This window comes from Oreochromis aureus, linkage group 3 (assembly GCF_013358895.1).
Source record: "Oreochromis aureus strain Israel breed Guangdong linkage group 3, ZZ_aureus, whole genome shotgun sequence".
In the NCBI taxonomy this organism is placed as follows: Eukaryota; Metazoa; Chordata; class Actinopteri; order Cichliformes; family Cichlidae; genus Oreochromis; species Oreochromis aureus.
This window is the reverse complement of record NC_052944.1, coordinates 54,125,730-54,145,796: the sequence shown is the minus strand read 5'-3', so window position 1 is coordinate 54,145,796 and position 20,067 is coordinate 54,125,730. Positions and strand designations below refer to the sequence as shown.

Sequence of the window (20,067 nt, the reverse complement as noted above, 5' to 3'; positions counted from 1 at the left end):
TAGCTGTATGTTATTGGTAGCATGTTAGTTGGGATCACTCATCTCCAACATTCTTAATGTTACTGGCTCACTCCAAATTTATTGTGCATTGTTTTCGTTGCTTGTAATCTGCCATAAAGTGTTTACTCAGATTCAGTGCACATATCAACACTGTGCTTATTACATTTTCTGATTCCCTGTCTAATCTTTCATTTCCTGTTAATAGGACACATATATAGCTGTCCTCAGGTGCTGCAACACCATACACGTAACATTAATCTGTTGTAAACATACCAGTGACAGTGATGTTGATAATGTTGCTTCTCGTTCCTCCTTCAGTCTCATACCAGTACTCTCCACAATCATCTAGATAAACATTTGAAATGGTGCAGGATGATCCTGTTGGTGTTCTCTTGTTAGTGCGGTTACAAACTTTTATTTTCCCTTTGACTTCATGCACAACTTGACAATAAACAACCCCCTCACAGTCAAATGTGACTTTTTCATATTCAAAGAACTGCAATCTGTTTGGACTGATTCGAAAGGACACTGCATCTGAGAAAAGAAGAAAGGAAGAGACTCAGTTTAGACTTTTACTACTAAAACTGATGAACTTTATCTAAACAATGAAAAAAAACCCAACATTTCAAGAAATGGAAGCAAAATAATCAAAAAACTGCATCACAGCTCCTCACATGTACCTGAGGAAACAGTTCACTAACATCACAAAACAGTCTTTTTTCCTACTTTTATACATTTTGTTCACCAAACACACAAAAAACAAAACCTCCAATCAATGAGCAAATTTTTGATACTCACTAACTTTATGATCATGTGCGCAAAAGAGGATTACAAGAGTCGTCACTGAAGAGACAAAAAAGAGCAAGATTACAAAAAATTTAGTTTATTCTTACATTTGGGGGATTATTACATCTAATAACAGCTCCACAAAAAAAAAAAAAAAAATTGAAATTAGTCTGAAACCTCAACAAATGTGCAGCAGGTGTGATGCCATCATCTCAATATATCAAAATTTCATTTCAGTGGAATGTTTCCAGCACCTTGTTGAGTCTATGCAACAAAGAACTAAACTAGTTCTGGAGGGAAAATTGTGTCCAACTGGCTATGAACACTGTATAAACAGGCCAGTAAGTGTATTGTATTTAGTTTTAAGTTTACAGTAATGACAGCATGTATTCATTTCTGTTCAATTCTGCCACCTGCAGTGCATCATGAAACATTGCAACATTTTTTTTTTACTTCGGGCACAAAAAGCCTACATGCAGTTTTACATTGTGTACATGTGCCTGATACTCCCACTAAAATCTTAAAAATATGAATTTAATGTGATTTTTATCATGTGGTTAAGACGATAATGACTATCAATCAGTCAGTGTTCACCTTGTAATATTTAGTTTTCCAGTGAGTGCTATTTTTACAAATCTTACAGATTCATTATTCGAGAAGATTGCTTGACTCTAAGGGACATCCTGCTAGCAGGTTGGCTATGAGCTAAGCTAACAAATCCCTAAAGACGTAACAAGTGAATACAGTGAATATAATTAGCCGGTGAATCAACAGACAGTGTGCTTTGGATTAAGCACTTGAAAATTATACTATGAAATAAGACGTCATCTCTAAGCTTTTATTTAAATTGGATACACAGATAAGACACACAGATAAGCTACACAGAAACACCACTGTGAGTCCCTTTGAACTGATGACCACATGTGTTCATTGCAGTCTAATTGTGCTACCTGCAGTGCATCATGACACACTGCAACATTTATTTTTTTAAGGGACAAAAAGGTTAACAGGTGAACACGTGCCTGATGCTGTCACTGCAACTTTTAAAATATGGGTTTATTGTGATTTGTGTCACACGATTAAAATAATTATGTTAAGAAATACTTGATATTTATTGGCCATTATTAAAGTCTTTTATTCAAACTTGTTCTGTTGTCTAATGAAAAAAGGGAAATGGCAGCAGAGTGTGTAAATCACACCCTTTTAAACTGATTTGCAGCAAACGTCGTGTCTGTGATCACACAGAGCAAGAGCGTGAAGACAGCAGTTGTTATTAGTGTGAATTTTGTCTGATTGCAATTTTTTCATAGATGATTGTTGTGATGCTGTTTGTGTGTGTTGGTTTTCAGACTAAAAACAAGGATTAATTGAAACGTTAAAAAATACACACAGTTTAGTTGGTAAAAGAGTCACAGCATTTTAACAGCAACAAAAACAAAGTCTTTACAGTTTAGATTTAATGTATAAATGGAGACAGTACTCACACAGTCTGATGCAGAGAGCTGTGATCTCCATGATGTGTTGCTGCAGACTGACCAAGACTCGTGAATTAGTAACATCTCTAAATAGTTTTCAGAGAAGCAGAGCTGCTGCTAAGGTAGGTCAAATGTCAGTGATTCAGCTGATTATCAGAAAGACTGATTTTGCTTTCAATACTGTTTGTCTTTTAAACTTCACCTTCTTTCTCTAACTGTAATTAACTGTTTGTGGCCATGTCATAATTCTTTGAATATGAAGATAGTTGGTGTTTTCTAACACAGAAGATAAACACAATGCTTTATGGTGGAAACTAAGTCACAGGACATGTGTTCACAAACTGCCCACAGAGTCTGTTAATAGACAAGTAGCAGTACTGTGGCTACTTTGCATTTGTTTATCAGGGTTACACCCACAGTGCAAAGTGGAAGTGTGAAAAATATCAGAAATGACAGTGCCAGTATTTACTTAGCTTATAACTTCTGCATTCACACAGTTTGATCAGATGTTGCTGCAGCATGAAACAACAAACAATTTATTCTGTCTGGGTATGCTGTTTTCAAATTTATCCAGATTAGTGTAGACGTAGCCTTAGAGCTGGCTGAAATGAAGGACTCCTTATTGGGAGCCGTGCTTTGTTTTGTTTTTTCCTCTCACTCTCTCTCTCACAAACTTTTTTTGGCTCCAAGCTGCATGTGAGCCTTGTGTTTGCACCGAGCAGAGGGGGATGGGGGTGGGTGGCGGGGTGGTATTTGGACTCGCAGCAGCAGTAGCACAGGAACAGAGCAGGAAGGAGAGAGAGAAAGAGAGACATGGGCAACAACAAGAGACAACATCATTACATTAGAAAGGTATAGTACGGTGGCTGGGAAGTGAAAATCACATTTACAACATCAACAACAAAATAACATTTCAGAAAACACTTTTAAATGGCCTGTATTTGTATAGCGCTTTACTAGTCCCTAAGGACCCCAAAGCGCTTTACACATTCAGTCATCCACCCATTCACACACACATCCACACACTGGTGATGGCAAGCTACATTGTAGCCACAGCCGCCCTGGGGCACACTGACAGAGGCGAGGCTGCCGGACACTGGCGCCACCGGGCCCTCTGACCACCACCAGTAGGGCCAACACGTTCTCACTCCCAACTCGTCAAATGTGTGACGCATGGTCAGGTTCCCTCTGCTTCACTTATCGACGCGCAGGGTACCGCCCTCGCGTCGAGAATTGACGTGCAGGGTCCTCCTATTGAATACTATAGAGCTCCCTAAACGTTGTTTATTGACGACAAGAGATTGCCGCGGAAGAGCCTGTTGTTCGTATATTTATACATTTCCGAAATCACATTGTAGTGACGTGTACAGAACACAATATATTATATAATGTAAACAACTACCTGAGATACAGCAGATAAATTAATTATAGGCCATTACTTTTGTATCGTTTATTGCATTTATGGAGGGAGAGGTGTATGCTGGGTAATGGCACAGCTAGCGACACGGTGACTTTATTCACCCGCTTCGGCTGTTATCAGTCCATACAATGGGCGTTATTAGCAGAAATCAGTCCCATAGATATGGGCCATCTCCACCTGCTAGATTGTTCAGAAGGTTGTTATCATCCATCCAGATGGAGGATCAGTAACAGGAACGTGGGAAGACTCCAGGATCCACTCTGGCTGGAATCCGGTGGATACAGCAGTGTTACAGGTAAGACCATTTAAACGGACAGCATTTATAGAATGACTATTAAAAGTCAGCGACTGTCAATAATGTTAATGTGGTTATGTTAGTAATACAGCGAGTGCTAATATAACAGCTTTAAGATGCATTTGTAGATATTATTACGTGTTTTACCGTCTTTATGGTGCTAGCTTAAAGTTACGGTGTAAACGTTAGCTTATATTGTAGTAAAGCTGTTACTGTTTAAACGATGTTAGCACAGAAATATTAGCTTCTGTCATGACTGATGAAGTTACTAGTTAATAAAGTTTCCAGTAAAGTGATTAATCGCAGCCACAGATTAACAGTAAATATCCCGATTAGCTTCAATGCATCTGTAATAAATATGTGCAAGTTTCAGTGCTTCGTTTAAACTGTATGATACTTATACTGACCCAGGGTCAGTGTAAAATACAATCCTAGCTGTGTGAACAAAGCCTGGCTCCTTTAATCCTGCATGACAAACCTCAGGATGCAGGTTATTATTACTCTTTCCTGCTGGCACACCTGTCACACCTGAGAGTCAGCTAGAAACTTACAGTGACGTGGACATCATGCAAAGACTGCCAGACTCTGTAATACTGTAAATGATCAGTGACTCAGGTTAACACTAAACTTTAAACAGTACCTCTGTGTCTCTGTGTGTGCTGAACATCTGGAATCAGATTGAGTCAGGCTGCATCAGCTGAATCTGTTATTTGTAAATATCAATATTTTTTATTCAGGTGTGGGGATAATATGTAAGACTGCAGTGAAGAGATGTACCAGATTAATCCCTGGCCAAGGGTATCGTACTTAAATCAGACTACTGATCCAGCCACATCAGTCTTTTGTGAGGTCTGTTTAAAGTAGACTAAAAATGAACTGCAGGTTCCTGAGAGGTGGACTGTGAGCACAGGAACACATGTTCATACATACAGCTGCAGCAAGCTTACATTAATTTTAAATCGATTTGTTACTCTGATGTCTGTCTCTCTGTTAGTCCTCTGACAGACTGGTGACCTGTCCAGGTGTGCTCTACCTGTGACTACTGGGACAGGCTCTAATAGAAAGTTTCTATTATTCTCATTTAAGGTATTTAAGTGCTTATGCATATGCTTAGTTTTGACACTGTTATAGACTGTTCAGTGAAAGTTTCTAAAACTAGATGAACTTACTTCAGCATCAGCAGTTTGAGAAAACAACTCCCTTTACAGGTGCTGATAAGGCCAAGGGCACAAAACAGCATAACCATTGATCTGTTAGGTTTCATAGCGAGGCGTGTGCAGTGTGGTATGATCAGTTTGTAACTTCCTCCCTCTTTCTTGGAATTCATAAAGGAGTAGGAGCACGACTTCTGTGGCAGAGCTGACATGACTGTGAACTGTGATGTTTGATGTGTGTTGGCTCTCCTGCGCGCAGTAATAAATAGCTTGATCACAGCTCTTTCTGTGTTGCAGACTTTATTTACAAAATTCCATGATACCTCCCCACCCTCCCACTGTGAACATGAATTGAATATTCAGAAGACATTTGTTTAAATAGTTCTAGAAATCTGAGCTGTTGGTGTGGTAATAATATTAGAGCTGGCAATCTTTCCTACTGAATCTCTACTGTGAGTCATGTTACCTGAGATTAATTCTATGTTTACCTGACAGCCTGGACAAATGTGCTGTGTGAAGGATGTAAATCAAATCAGATCTTAACTGCTTACATTTAAGGAGCCTGGTCATATTTAATTGTAATATGAACCAATGATTTTCTGATTGCTGATTCCAAGAGAGTCTTTGTGGAAATTTGGCTTTTTGTCATTTTAATTCTCTTTTCTGTTTTCCAGAACAGTTCTCCACAGTCACTGTCCACATGGGTCAGTGGGACCAAGAAGCACTCTGCTAATGTGAGACTCTGACCAGCAACATCCAGCAAGACCCAGGCAGTGTTTTCTATCTCCCAGCTGGAGTTTTTTTGTTTGTCTGTGACTGGAGAGTCAGATTTTTGTTGAGGCTGGAGGAACAGCCTCACACTTGCAGAGGTAAGTCAGTTTGCAGAGATCCCTCCCACCCTGGCTTTCATGTGGCAGATTTCATATCTGAAACAGTAATATTTCAGTGGCTGCTGCTTATATCACAGGTTAATACACGCTACTGATCCCTGATGGGAGAATCATCACCTCTGCCAACAAAGAAGCCTGGTGGATGTTTGTTTACAGTCTGATGATGGGACATCATGCTCTGCATCTTCAAAGTTTGTCTCTTGATTATTATTCATACACAGTAATGTGAAGCATGCTCATATCTAGTATAACTGGACCAACCTGGTGCTCTTCATTTATGGAGGCTGTTGAGTCTGAATGTTGGATGTTGTGTATCTCGTGTTCTCTGGGCTTTGTTGTCCTCAGTCTTTTTGCAGGATCAGAAAACAAAACCAGGAGGCCTGTAAATGTTTCTTCTCCAATTGGATGATGATAAGACTGTGACACGGGATGCCACCTTTAGTCTTGTGATGAAGCAAAGCTCAGGAAGAAGTGTGATTAAATGGTACCCACATGTGTGCTGCTGAGAAGGATGTACAGGGGCACCTGCAGCCAAATCCAAGCCTCCTCAGGTTAGTTGTAGTTGCAGAATGCTTTAGGACTGAGACAGCTGAGGCATCAAATGTTTGATTAAAGCGATGAAAAAGAGAAGTTTCTTCCCTATAACTGTCACTTTTTAAAATCTTTAGCAACTTCAAGTCTGTCAGCGTGCTGAGGTCACAGAAACAAGAAAAGCAGCTTCAGACTTCAGAGTGTTGTTTACAGTTTTCTGTCATCATGATCTCCCCTGAAGTTTATCACTATTATACAAGCAGTAAGTCCACAGTACTGTAATGATGATTCTGACTTTGGTCATGGTTGCATAATATTTTAATAATATACAATTATTTTTTGTAATTCATATTTTTTCTGTTAATTAAAAATTTACTTTGTGAAATTTGTATTTGAGAATGCAGAATGTGACAATATATTTTTGTTCAATATTTAACAATATTTAATTTCTTTCAGTTGCAATTGTTAAATGAAATATATATATATATATATATATATATATATATATATATATATATATATATATTCTGATCTATGCTCACAGATGGTGACGGTGTGGAGAGACGGTGGTGTTTCCTCAGAAGAACCAGCAGAGTCACAAAGGGCACGAGTCCATCTCACCACCTTGACTTACTGACAGATGTTCGTCTGCACTGCACAGAGGAAATCAACTAACCGAGGTTTGTCCAGTGACGTGTTATGAAATGTATATTTGTTTTATGCTTACAGATATGTTTTTCTTGACAGAGGCTCTGCAGAGGTTAGACAAAGCAGAGAAAATATGTGCTTTACATTTTACTGTGATTTACTGGGATATCTGTTGCCTGATGTTCAGCAGGAATGGAGGAATGGAATCAAAGGGAGATGTTTTTGATGTTTTTGTAATGTTGTAAGTAAACCTTCAATATTATTTATTTGCTTGGTTATATTAGGAGTGTTTCTGAGTGAGGGAGAGAGGAGTCATCATCCAGGTAAAGTGACATGGATCAGTGGATACACTTGTCTCCCCTTTAAAGGAGACGATCCGAGTCATCCTTAAATGTTAGTGCTTTCAAATACACAAACATTTTTAAAGGACAAAATCGAACATCCAACTTTGACTGTAATACAATTAAATCTTTGCATGTGTGTTTTCAAACTCTCAGATGGGCAGGATATCAGTCTTGGACTGTCTAACCTGCCGGAGCAGCACTGAATGATCACCACACATGAGCATGTTCCTGCAACATTCAGCATCTGATCTGCCATCTGTGTGCTTCTGCTTTTGATAAGTAGAGCTATCTAACTACAGTAACTCTAAACACATGCCATCCATTTCTAACGGCCTGGTTACTTCCTGTCAGTTATTTTAGAAACCATGTGGTCACCTGACCTAACACTGTTTCTTCTTCTTCCCCTTAATGTTGAAGTGTCAAATGTCAACCAGCTGGAGAGGAAACTACACCAGTGTACTGGGATGTTTCAGCAACACGTGCCAGATGCTGTTCCTTCATGGTTTCATCACCAGAGACAGCCCCGCCCACCTCAGGACCTCGCCATTGATCATGATGATTATAATAATGACAGCGAGCGGAACTAAGACTGTAAAAATCCACGACCAGAATGTTTAGATGCTTTCTAATTATTAATGAATACTGAGAGCCTCTTTCTGTGTTTTGTCTGTTTTGTTTTGGTTTTTTTACCTCATTTGTTACTAACAAAGTTCACCAAACTCACACAGTTTACATTCTGTATGTTTCCATCTTTACCAGCCACACTCTTAACTGCAATTAAGCAAATAATCCTTAGAAATCGTCGTTTTTCTCTTTTGTAATTGATGATAATTCAGTGAATATACTGCGCTGCTTCCTTTTATTGCGTCACACATTGCTTTAAGTTTTTCAGTGTCCAGTTATTTTTTTACTGCTGTTTGAATTCTCTGTATGTTTGACCCTGTAGACTGTTTAATGGACTGCTTGTCTTCCTGTTTGTAACCACTGCCTGTTTTTGACTAAAGATTTGGATTTCTGACTTTAACACAGCCTCTGCGTGTCCTCCCTTTGTGTCCTCTTCCTCTGTGAATGTGTTGCATGTGTCACAGATTCATTTTATTAACAGCTTTCCCACAGTCAGTTGCATCAGCATTCATTCACAGCACATTTCAGAAGGATTCAGATTAATACAGTGATCTTATAGTCAGAATTATCCTGACAGACTGCCACTGTAAATTATCTTTCATCAGGTCAATTTTAAAGTTCAGTATTTCAAAGCAGGCGTTATGAAGAATCATATTGGCATTAGGACTGTAACAATATGTACTAACAAAGTCAAAGTTTTTTAATTATGCTAGAATATTGGAAGACAATCAACTTTTAGTGTTTTCTGCATATTAATTATACTGAAATAGAGACGGTGACCATAACTGTACAGAAGCACTAAACAACTGACAATCTAACAAACATTATTGGCCTGAGCCGTCATGCACAGTGAGTCTGATCCTGTGCTGTGAGAGTCTGACAAGCATGTTTCTGGTCAGTTTGGAAGAAATAATATCACAATGTTGATCTTTTTTTCAATATTCCTTCTCTTTTACAACATAAACTGTGATCAAAGCTACTTATGTTCACAGCATGTAATAATAGTGACAGTCCAGGGCATTGTGGTCTGTTGAGCTAGGGTTAGGGTTAGCATTTCAGACATATGTAATCAATCTCTTGCTGGATATAACAAACACCTAGGAATTCATATTATAATTTGATTTTCATGAAATATTCATATTCAGTATCAGTCATTTTATATTATAACCACGTATCCACCCAGGCTCATGGTGGGGCAGGGCTCTGTCCTGGGATGCTTGAGTGAAAGGTAATGTACACCCTGACCAGGTATCCAGTCTGTCACAGTTGTTTTCAATATTTGGTTCTAAAATATGAGTGAAAACAAAAATCCAACTAGGATTCTTGCGTATGATGAATGAAGTCTGTCTTTGACTGTATTGTCCAGCTGATCCATCAAACCCCAGCAGGTGAACCTTATTCATGACATAACACAGTAACAATGTAAAAAATTAAACAGCAACAGTGTAAATTTAAAGTGCATTCTAAACTCCTCTTCAATAAATTATATGGATGTGCAGAGAGTCATTCAGGACTGTAAAACGTGAACTACAGAACCCAGAGTCTTTATCATTAAATCTGTGGTTGCTTCATTTTTCTATCCTATATCAGATACTTTAAAGGTTTTAGTAAAGTTGCATTCTCATGGTGAGGCAAAGTGCTTTATGTGTGTGTGCGTGTGTGTCATGAACGGCTGTAAAAGCCCTTTAATTACAGAACAAAGCGGGGTTTGAGTTCGAGTTACGGCAGACTGTCGCTACTTCTAAACGGAACGCAGCCTTCCTACGGCGGACAGCTAACAACAGGAATCGGACGCGGTCCACCCTAGTCCACAGCAACCACCATAGCAACCGCCTAGCATGTCTTTAAAACACATTCTTTATCCATAACTATCAAAAACGTGAAATGATTTGCAAAGCGTGAAAGTGTTGCAGAGAGCTATGGCGGTATCTGTGGAAGCTGCTTACATGGCTAATAATATACGATGTAACCATGGAGACAGTCAGTCACGTGAGCTAGCGGTGCACGTTTACTACAGTGATTAAGGTGATTGTGTGCACAGCGTCCACACGCTGCAGAGGGTAAAGACATTACTTCAATATTGTTTTATATTTATATATATTTGCCTTCTGCTGACCATCACCTCAGGTTCACCATTACAGTTTCAGCATACAAATGCACACTGTCTAAATGTGAACACGTTCAAAAAAAATCATGTCTCAGAAATAAGCACAGCTGTTCATGTTTGTCATTATAGTTTTATTTGTAAGAAAATTATGAACTTCATATTGTGTATCAAGTCAAAGAACATTTGACAAGTCTGAGTCATTTCTTTGCCCTATGAGAGCTGGAATTAGGGATGGGTATTGATAAGATTTTAACGATTCCGATTCCATTTTCGATTCTGTTTAACGATTCGATTCTTTATCGATTCTCTTATCGATTGTTGTTTTTAAAAAGGAGAACACTAAGGTCGATTAGCTTAGAACTGTTTTATATCTTCTCTTTCAACAAGATAGAAATTTAGGAGTAACATGGCCTTACAAACCCAACAGTGAGATCTTAAGAGATCCACAGCCTACGGCCTTTTCAATGGGGTGTCACAGGGCCCCCGGGAAAATTGTAAACGTAAAATAATAAAATAAATATTCTTCTGTAGCAATAACAAAGTATAACATAAATTATTCTGTAGCAATTACACAAGAATATCCAGTAATGTCCCTGCCTACAATTAAACACATTCACTTACCATCTGCTGTGGCAAATGGCTGCAAGGTTTTGACCACAAACTAGTCACTGCTCGGTGACATTCGGGCCTGAAAAGAGACGCTACCGGTAGACTGCAGCGACAACTGCCAGCGAGCGCCAGCCAGACTCTGTCTGTCTCTCTCATCATGGTCACCTAAATGCACAATGGCAGGTTTTGTAATAAAGCAGATCGCGCTAACATAACATGCACTGTTAGTTGATTATTTACCTGCCGTGATTAACGGGAGATGACGTAAACGCGTTACCGCTGCCGCTGCTGCACGAGTCCGGAGCGGAATTAAAGACATTCATTTAAGTTCATCGCGTGTTTTGTGAGCAAATGCTTTTGAATATTCGTAGTGTTTCCTCCCTTAATGAAATATCTACTTTGCAAGTATTGCAAGTTGCCCTGTTGTCATCCGTTCTCGTAAAGTATAAACAAACTTTTAAGCGTTTGAGCCGCTTAGGCGCCGTGTTTCCTGCCAGGTACGCTCCGACGCTCCGCAACGTGGTGACGTCATTCGGGCGACTGAATCGATAAAGGAATTGTTTGCAAAATGGCAAACGATTCCAAGGAATTGAAACAGTGGGAACCGGTTCTCAACAAGAACCGGTTTTCGATACCCATCCCTAGCTGGAATAAATATATATCCTGACAGTTACAGTTGAAACAGTAGAGACAGGTAGAAATGGGATCAGATTAATCTTTGCTTAATGTTGCTTTTAAAACCACATGCAGTGTGTGACCATGACTGTCCACTGAGACCATGAACGCCACTTCGCTGAAGTCTTCTCCTTTTTCTTCTTCTTGCCATCAGAATGGAAGCAGACAGAGCACGAGCTGCTTTGATCTACTGAAAGGAAAAAGCAGAACATCTGAGCTGAAACCATTAAGATAGAAACAATCGTTCAATGCAGTCTCTCAGGTAACTTAGCCTGTTACAACTGTTGATACAAGCTCAGTACAGTTAACACACAGTGTCGGGGAACTCCAGTGTGGGAACTAGCGGCTTTAGGTTTGTAGTCATTTAACTTTCATCCATTCATTCATTTAATTCAGGAGGAAGAAATGTCAGGTTGGTGCAGGCTGGTTACATGCATTTGCTCCCATGCTGTCTTTAACTAAATGACTTGGTTCACTTCATGTCTGGGCTGTATGTGGGGTTATATCATGTTATTTGGGCAGGAGTACCTGTCCCCTGTTAGGCTTAGAAAGTTTCTCCATAAGCAGAGCTTCTAACTCTTATAGCTTTTAGCACATCTGTAGCTGTGCAGGCTGACAGGTTTTTGGTGGCTCTTTTTACCCCACACTGGTTGTGAATGTGTAAATAGCCCCACTAGTTCTTTTGGGTTGCAGTTAACTTGGGAGGAAGGGGTGGGTCTGCCATGACTAGATGACTAAAAATGATCTGGGATACATAAATTTCATAATGCATGCATATATCTCTATCAAGTAAACCTGGTCTGAGTGCTGCCATTTTTTACATTCAGTTGTTTCTCTTAGAAATGTTGGATCTAAATAATGAATGTGTTACAGTTAAACTGACACTGGTCAGTGTAAATGGCTCATTGGGACATAGAAACCTTTAAATTAAATACCATCACCTGACATCGAGTGTCAAACAATATCAAAGCTGTAAAATCTGTTTACAGTCAGAATTTATAAAAACTATTGTAAATAAATTCAAACTAGTGAGCTTTTCTCTTTGTGCTGAATATCAACACTGTGACTTCTTAGGCTGTAAGCTTTACATCAGCACAGCTGTAGAAGCCGTCACTCCAAATGTCTTTTGATAACAAGAAAAAAATACCTTTTCAGTCCACGGCCTGAAGTTCTTCTCCAAACATCTTCTGCCATCGGCTTTGTCTGCTGGTTTGAAGACAATAAACCACAAAAAAGATGATTTAGTCACTTTGTCTGCATCATGCAGCTCGAATGTGTTGTGTAACGATGTTGAATAGCCGCTGTTATCCCTCTGCTGTGTCAGTAGGATTGTACTGTACAGCATCTCATTCATATGTGAGGAATGCTAATGTAACACGATAACAGACATCTGGTCTTACATCATTAAAATATAACGGGCAGGAGATATTTAGATATTTTTATATTTATATTATATTTTATAGCTGACAGATATTACTAAATAGATAGAATTTACTAAATGGTTGATGTACATGAAAAATATGTCCATAATCACAAATGACCATGAGAGCCAGTAGAATTAATTCAACTGGACACTCAAAAGACGTCCTTAAATGCTCTTTAAGTGGCAGAACAAACAAACAAACAAACAAACAGTTAATCGCTTACTTGAGATGAAATCTGCTCAGCTACTTTGAAAACAGCTTCTAACTGGTTCCTCCTTTAACAGGATGACTGGTCAGGGGTAAGGCCATCATGCAGTCCAGCAACCTTTATGGTCCTGCTTTGATTCACCAGGAACTATTAGGGAAACCTTTCAGCGCCTCCTGTGAAAGACACAGGCATAAACACAAACATTTATTAACATGTTCCACAGTCTTCCAGTTTGATTTTCTCATCCTGTGGACAACAACGTACAGAGATGCAGGTTTATGTTAACTTTTGTAAGGTTTCTTTACTGAACACATCCAGCTGCAGCTCCACTGTGATCCTGAACTGGATAAGCACTTAAGAAAATGTGTCAATAAATGCACAAACATCAGCTTACTATATTTATCCAAACAGACGGGACCAATAATGCTTCACTGAGTTAGAGACTTTAACAGTCTCTTCTGTGTAAGAATGTCTCGTGATAGACCTGCAAACTTGACAACAAAGATTTTTCAGACTACATGTAGCTGTCCTCTATGTCAGCTAACACATTTACATTCATGTCACACTTATTTCTGCTTTCCCATTTTTAACATTAATGCTTACATTTTGATTGGATACCTTGAGTTTGTAAATTATGAGATTACATAATTGGAATACAATGTATCCAATTCAAGGTCACGGGAGGATGAAGCCTATCCCAGCTGATACAGGACAAAGACAGGACAGGCTGCCAGTTTATCGCAGGGCTAACACAATACGTGTGACAGAAAATCCACTTAAATGTTTGATATTTCTAATAATAATCATAATTATGATTATTATTTAAAATATTATTTAAAGGTTTCTTTATAAATACATTTAGAATTTTTTATAACCCCTAGAATATAAACCTGAGCTGTTTCAGATTCTGACCTCTGACCTCAGTGACCAGGCTGTGTCCTCACTGCAGCTCCCTCTTGGAAGTACGTCTGCTTCTTGTCTTCCCCCAGTGATGACCGCCTGCCCTTAATATCACGTACTGTACCTGAGGAACAAAACAGGACAAACACTTGCCTTCATTTAAGAAGTACATTCATACAGAGATATGAAAAACATATCATTATGGAAACACACTAGTTCACCCTTTGGGAGGAATCAGTTCCTGTGAAACATTTCTGTAAATGAACATCATGGAGAATGAAATGAGTTCTTCAGGTGACTCAGCAGATCCACACTGACAAATGAAACTTCTGTGGAAGAAGAATCTGGATTTTTTTTAAAATTTCCAATCCAGTCCTGCTTTAAACTATTAAGGATTAAGCAACAGTGCTCATATTTGCTCTTCTGAAATCTGTGTTAAGCAACAACAAACATAAATTAGTAACAAAAATACAACTGAGTAGAAGCTTTACACACCACGAGCAGCCATAACGCTAAATTTTAATCTTCAAATGTTTCTGAGCCGTCTTCAACCTGTTTTTAACAGAGAAAAGTCCCACAGTCAATGCAGCCTGAATGAAATCCTGATTCCAGATGTTCAGCACACACAGAGACACAGAGGTACTGTTTAAAGTTTAGTGTTAACCTGAGTCACTGATCATTTACAGTATTACAGAGTCTGGCAGTCTTTGCATGATTTTCCACATCACTGTAAGTTTCTAGCTGACTCTCAGGTGTGACAGGTGTGCCAGCAGGAAAGAGTAATAATAACCTGCATCCTGATTTTTGTCATGCAGGATTAAAGGAGCCAGGCTTTGTTCACACAGCTAGGATTGTATTTTACACTGACCCTGGGTCAGTATAAGTATCATACAGTTTAAACGAAGCACTGAAACTTGCACATATTTATTACAGATGCATTGAAGCTAATCGGCATATTTACTGTCAATCTGTGGCTGCGATTAATCACTTTACTGGAAACTTTATTAACTAGTAACTTCATCAGTCATGACAGAAGCTAATATTTCTGTCCTAACATCGTTTAAACAGTAACAGCTTTACTACAATATAAGCTAACGTTTACACCGTAACTTTAAGCTAGCACCATAAAGACGGTAAAACACGTAATAATATCTACAAATGCATCTTAAAGCTGTTATATTAGCACTCGCTGTATTACTAACATAACCACATTAACATTATTGACAGTCGCTGACTTTTAATAGTCATTCTATAAATGCTGTCCGTTTAAATGGTCTTACCTGTAAACACTGCTGTATCCACCGGATTCCAGCCAGAGTGGATTCTGGAGTCTTCCCACGCTCCTGTTACTGATCCTCCATCTGGATGGATGAGAACAACCTTCTGAACAATCTAGCAGGTGGAGATGGCCCATATCTATGGGACTGATTTCTGCTAATAACGCCCATTGTATGGACTGATAACAGCCGAAGCGGGTGAATAAAGTCACCGCCGTTTCTCAATTCTCGGCACGCGATGCGTACTCGCGTTCTCGGTGAGTACGCGTCGCGCCGAGAACGCACGGGAGTACGCACCGCTGAGAACGCGAGCACGGACTCGTGATTTGTACAATTGGAACACCTGCGCACGTGATGATGTCACAGGTCCGGAGTTTTTACTGCCGTCCCCTCTTAATTTAACTGTGAGTAACATGTTATGAAGCTTAACTTTAATCACAGCCAAACCGGTTTACTCAGGAACAAATAAAACACTGAAATAAACCAAACATTAACATTTAGAAGTGATCTAAGTGACTTATATATCATTTTAACCTCAGTAGTGAAACCTCTATTAATAAAAATAGTGTACATGTACATACGTGTACATACCTTTAATAAAAACAAGCAGGTGAGATGTTAGAACGCTTTTATTTCTATTCTAGTGGACACTCAATACTATAGACAGCTGCTGGGGTTTCTTTAACCTGAGTAGTGAGAAGACCGCGAGCGGGCGGGAGGGAGGGGGGGCGATGTGCCGGGAGTCCGCTGTTGAGTTTTGGACGAAATGCATTCTGGGATATATAGCTGTCCCAAGTCTACACCGATGCATGCTCGATAAAATGGGCGGATCGAGAACACATCCGGGACTTTTTCGCGTTCTCGGTGTGATGCGTACTTCGAATTGGAACAGTACTTGGTCTCCAACTGATGACGTATCACGAGTACACGAGAACGCAAGTACGCACAAGTACGCATATTGATAAACGCCAACCGTGTCGCTAGCTGTGCCATTACCCAGCATACACCTCTCCCTCCATAAATGCAATAAACGATACAAAAGTAATGGCCTATAATTAATTTATCTGCTGTATCTGCTGTTTCTCAGGTAGTTGTTTACATTATATAATATATTGTGTTCAGTACACGTCACTATGTGATTTCGGAAATATATAAATATACGAACAACAGGCTCTTCCGCGGCAATCTCTTGTCGTCAATAAACAACGTTTAGGGAGCTCTATAGTATTCAATAGGAGGACCCTGCACGTCAATTCTCGACGCGAGGGGGGTACCCTGCGCGTCGATAAGTGAAGCAGGGGAAGCCTGACCATGCGTCACACATTTGACGAGTTGGGAGTGAGAACGTGTTGGTAGGGCAAGACACAATGGGTGAAGTGTCTTTCCCAAGGACACAACGACCAAGACTGTCCGAGCCGGGGTTTGAACCGGCAACCTTCTGATTACAAGACGAGCTGCCAACTCTTGAGCCACGATCGCCCACAACATTTTACATACAAAAAAAAAAAAAAATTTTGACAACAAAATAACATTTCAGAAAACACTTCAACAGGTCCGCAACAAATTAACAACTCTGCAACAAATTAACAACTGGCTCTTGACGGAAAGGGATTGTCTGAAATACCGGAAGTGACTCAACGATAGGGCTTTGGACTATGGAGGACCACAAGAGCCACGCGCATCGAAATAAACAATTCTGTTCTTAAATAATGAATTGTAGAATAAAATCTGCATTTGTAAATTCATTTTTGAATTCCAATTTAATAAACTGATTTTAAAATGCTTTTTAAATCTTCATTTCAAAAATCTTTTTCGAATTCCACTTTAATAAACTGCATTTCAAAATCCATTTCCCTTTCCTGTTCGCTCAGGGATTAACTTCTGGATTAGCTGATGGATTAGCAGTTGGATTAACAACTTCATTTTAAAAATCGTGTGGCTATTCAAATTAGCCACACCATGGGATGTAAGGAGCTCTCTGATTGGTTGGAAAGACACAGGCTGTCTGCCTGGATTTTTCTAGCTCATAGCTTCGCCCTGCTAAGAAGCGTGTGTGCTTGTACAAAGGCCGTTCAGCCTCGGGATTTACACTCGGCTCGACACGGATATGTGAAGAATGAAGGGACCCTGCAGCGAAACGGAGAGCCCAACCTCTGACTGAGTGCCTGTTTACGCAGTCTGACCACCTGTTGAAGGTAACGGGGCTAACGTGGCTAACGCTAGCATCACCGCACGTAGCCCCGTTATTTTAAGGTCATCTTAGCTTATGAACATTTTACGTCGCAGCTGTACGAGCTAGCTACGTGTTTTGTAAGCTGCTGTGCTCTTCACAAGTAAAGCTGGAAGCAGCTCAGACTATTAGAACCAGCACTGAGGCCTGTTACATTTATACAGTGTTAGAGCAATGGCTGCAACCTACAGCCTTTAAACTAGCGATTAAAATGCTGACAGTAAACTCGTCAGTCCAGATGTTACCACATTACTTTGTGATACTAAGAGTTAAAACAACTGAGACAGGCTGATTAAAATAACAGCTATCAGTTCTCTCATTCCTTATATCAAGACTGGAGATCACACTACTGATTTCAGTTCATTTAATATGTGAATGCACAGATTCATTCTCAACTGGACATAAACGATGATCAAAGGTTGTATATATGATGAATTCATCAAATCCCAGCCTCTAACACAGTGCGCTGAATCTTAGCTTTGAATGTCCAGAATATTCTAATCAGTGCAATTTAAGCATTCACTGAACCTACAGTATCTGTAGGTACTGTAGGTAACTGTAGCATGGGAGATGGGTGGTTTCATAGGGTGTCTTGCATTGAAATCTGCTGCAATGACCCGGTTACTGCGTTCACCAGATATCAAAACAATTTCGATCCGCTCCTCACGTGTTAACCTCTTCGACATGTCAATGGCTGTGAACAAAGAGAAACTTGTACATAACTCATGAAAGAATAAAGTTACGTTGAAACCAAGCACACCATTGTTTTTCTTGTGACATTACCAATAAGTTTGATGTGTCACATGACCCTCTTCCTATTGAAAAAACAAAAGTTGTATCCAAGATGGCCGACTTCTAAATGGCCACCATGGTCACCACCCATCTTGAGGAGTTTGCCCCCTCACATATACTAATGTGCCACAAACAGGACTTTAATATCACCAACCATTCCCATTTTATTACGGTGTATCCATATAAATGGCCCACCCTGTAGTACTTTATAGATAATTTTTGTTTTTCCTCTCAGTTTTTTTTCTTCTTCGTATTTTGTGTATTTCTATGATGAGTAATAGTGCCATAAATTTTGTTCTGATGTGCACTAACTGGTATATTTTCTGAATGGCATACACAAATGGTATAAAAAGTGGCTTTTCTATTCTATTCAGTTTGATTCATTTGTTCTGTTTACTGTGAAATACCAACATCATTGATTAGATAACTTTTTATATGTGGTTTTTGTTTTTGAAAATGGTTATTTTCAATATAAATTTTATTTTGAAGCTGAATATGCATGTCTGAAGTTAACCATTGTAACTCAAAACCTTTGCATTAGATAGATAGACTCACCTCATGTTGCATCTCTAAAGAAGAAGTGGTTTTTATTTGTGTTTATTGTTGGAAGCGTTATGTTCAGGACACTTAAGTCAACAATAGTGTAATCACATTTATGTATCACACATACACAAACGAAGGTTCAGGCAACACCAACAAGAAAAGGAAACACATTTTTCTGCCTCTGAATTCAAAGATATCATTTTTGAGCTCTTTAGAAGAGACAAAAAGGGTTTATAAAATATATTTTTTCTTCCTGTTTTATTTAAAATAATGTATGCTTTGTATTATTGTATATCATGTTTATCTCACAATATAAAGCACCTTGAGGCAACTGTTTTTGTGATTTTGTGCTATATAAATAAAACTGAATTGAATTGAACATTTCTCTGCCTGGATTTACAAAGTTGTATGTAGGCTGGAAAATACTTGTCTAAACAAAGGTTCTTTGGAGCGTCTGCAGATCGTTCAGAATGCTGCAGCAAGACTTTTGACGAAAGCTTCTAAATATTCACATATAACACCGTTGCTTATGCAGTTACATTGGCTTCCCGTCGAATTTAGAGTCCATTTTAAGATTTTGGTTTTAACTTTTAAGGCTCTTCAACAACAAGCACCACCATATATTATTGAACTTTTACAGCCCTATGCCCCTAGTAGGTCTCTGAGGTCGAGTAGTCAGGGCCTACTTGTCATCCAGTATACGAGACTGAAAACTAGGGGTGATAGAGCTTTTGCTACTGTGGCCGCCAGACTGTGGAATTCCCTTCCTCAGGACTTACGATCCGCTGATTCATTGATTACTTTTAAAAAACAGCTAAAAACACATCTTTTTAAAATTGCCTTTTGCTAACTTTGTTTGTATTTTGTCTTTTTTAATCTGTTATATCTTGTAAAGCACTTTGTGATCTCTATCTAGAAATGTGCTATATAAATACAATTTTACTTACTTACTTACTGCTGGAAAATACAGTAAACCATTAATTTTTAATTTTGTTTTTTTTTTTAAATTAAATTAGTTTAATTTGATTAAATATTAGAATGATCAAATAGGTTTTTTCTAATTTATTATATGATAACAATACTGACAGAGGGTCTGTGCTCTGACCTGTTTGATCCTCAGTTGAACCTGAACTGT

The 20,067-nt window shown here is 39.0% G+C and overlaps 2 long non-coding RNA genes across 8 annotated transcripts; one reads left to right on the top strand and one right to left on the bottom strand.

The window, feature by feature from the left end:
* Positions 1 to 3,788: 3,788 nt before the first annotated feature.
* On the top strand, positions 3,789 to 8,858 carry LOC120436487. 4 transcript variants are annotated; one of them, XR_005610486.1, is made up of 8 exons: positions 3,789 to 3,976; positions 5,805 to 5,999; positions 6,098 to 6,211; positions 6,366 to 6,571; positions 6,689 to 6,813; positions 7,096 to 7,231; positions 7,484 to 7,592; positions 7,697 to 8,583. It is a non-coding gene; the product is annotated as an uncharacterized LOC120436487 (long non-coding RNA). The 4 variants fall into 4 exon arrangements; XR_005610485.1 differs by lacking the exons at positions 3,789 to 3,976; positions 5,805 to 5,999; positions 6,098 to 6,211 and having other exon boundaries at positions 6,218 to 6,571; positions 7,697 to 7,841; positions 7,961 to 8,857; XR_005610487.1 differs by lacking the exons at positions 3,789 to 3,976; positions 5,805 to 5,999; positions 6,098 to 6,211 and having other exon boundaries at positions 6,218 to 6,571; positions 7,484 to 7,522; positions 7,697 to 8,858.
* Positions 8,859 to 11,709: 2,851 nt separating this feature from the next.
* LOC120439048 lies at positions 11,710 to 15,426 on the bottom strand. 4 transcript variants are annotated; one of them, XR_005612343.1, is made up of 5 exons: positions 15,371 to 15,426; positions 14,103 to 14,214; positions 13,206 to 13,363; positions 12,706 to 12,761; positions 11,710 to 11,748 (listed from the first exon to the last, which is right to left on the bottom strand). It is a non-coding gene; the product is annotated as an uncharacterized LOC120439048 (long non-coding RNA). The 4 variants fall into 4 exon arrangements; XR_005612342.1 differs by lacking the exon at positions 15,371 to 15,426 and adding an exon at positions 14,312 to 14,450; XR_005612340.1 differs by lacking the exon at positions 15,371 to 15,426 and having other exon boundaries at positions 14,103 to 14,259.
* Between the last annotated feature and the right edge of the window lie 4,641 nt (positions 15,427 to 20,067).